Consider the following 1,537-nt stretch of genomic DNA (forward strand, 5'->3'; position numbering starts at 1 on the left):
TATCTCTTTTAAAACTCTTTTAATTCGAACCACACTTTCTTAAACTAGTGATGTGTCGATGAAGCTTCATGAAACAGTGTCATTATCACCTGAGTCCACTAGATGTCACTCTTTTCTCTAAAATCTATTGCTTTGAAAAACTATTCAACTGATTCCTGTCAAAGAAGGGAAGGTGTCAGTCCTCCAGACGAACGAGTGGAACGAGGAGGAATGAAAGAAAAGTGCAAACAGGATGTGGATGAATCGCTTGTGTCCGCTGACATAAAGGTCAGGCCGTCGTCCGACGCTAGGCGAAGGGTCGATGTCGGCGTCTGTTACCGTGACGTCCCTCGGTCTAACCACGTGTCACCTGGAATTACCTGAGCCGACCCCCCACCCCTCCACCCCCCCCCGCTCGTCCCACATGTCACATCATATTTCCACGCCATCTCGGGGAAAAGGGCAGCGAGTCGTGGATTGATGTGGGTCGCTGGCAGGAGCAAGGGCGAGGAGACACGAGCGAGGGCCTCCATCACTCCAGAGGGCCCGACTCTCCAGCTGACGTGGAGGTGGAGAGGAGACCATGATGGACTCGCTGACCCACTTGAGCGGGAGGGGAGGCGGCCATTTTGGATTATTCGAGATGCTTTTTCAGGAGGATTGGAGTCGGATGTGAAGGGGTGAGTTTCTAGGTCAGGGGTGAACCTTGACCTTTCCTCGCTATAATGTTCTCCCCCGCCCAAATCTGGGCGAACGAGAGGTTACGAGAGTCCATTATGATGTAATAATGGCTTCACTCCTCCAGCCAGCTGTAATCTCACCCTGCTTTGTTTATACAATGAGTCCCTCGGAAGTGGAGACTTCCGGGACTTGCAGGATGTCGCGCGGTGACAAACATCCACGTTTGACCAATCACAGCAGAGTGGGCGTGGTTATGGTCAACAAGATTTCATCTCCAGAAAGTGTATTCAGTGGGCGGAGCTTAAGATCATTATCTAACGTCAATATTTCAATGAAAAGAGAGTTTTGTACAAACACACACTGATGATACAATAGAGTCACACGTCACAACAACACACACACACACTGATGATACAATAGAGTCACATAACACAACAACACACACACACTGATGATACAATAGAGTCACACATCACAACAACACACACACACTGATGATACAATAGAGTCACACATCACAACAACACACACACACTGATGATACAATAGAGTCACACATCACAACAACACACACACACACTGATGATACAATAGAGTCACACATCACAACAACACACACACACTGATGATACAATAGAGTCACACATCACATCAACACACACACACTGATGATACAATAGAGTCACACATCACAACAACACACACACACTGATGATACAATACAGTCTCACATCACAACAACATACACACACTGATGATACAATAGAGTCACACATCACAACAACACACACACACTGATGATACAATAGAGTCACACATCACAACACACACACACACTGATGATACAATAGAGTCACACATCACAACAACACACACA

This window comes from Callionymus lyra, chromosome 2, assembly GCF_982586985.1.
Source record: "Callionymus lyra chromosome 2, fCalLyr1.hap1.1, whole genome shotgun sequence".
Classification (NCBI taxonomy): domain Eukaryota; kingdom Metazoa; phylum Chordata; class Actinopteri; order Syngnathiformes; family Callionymidae; genus Callionymus; species Callionymus lyra.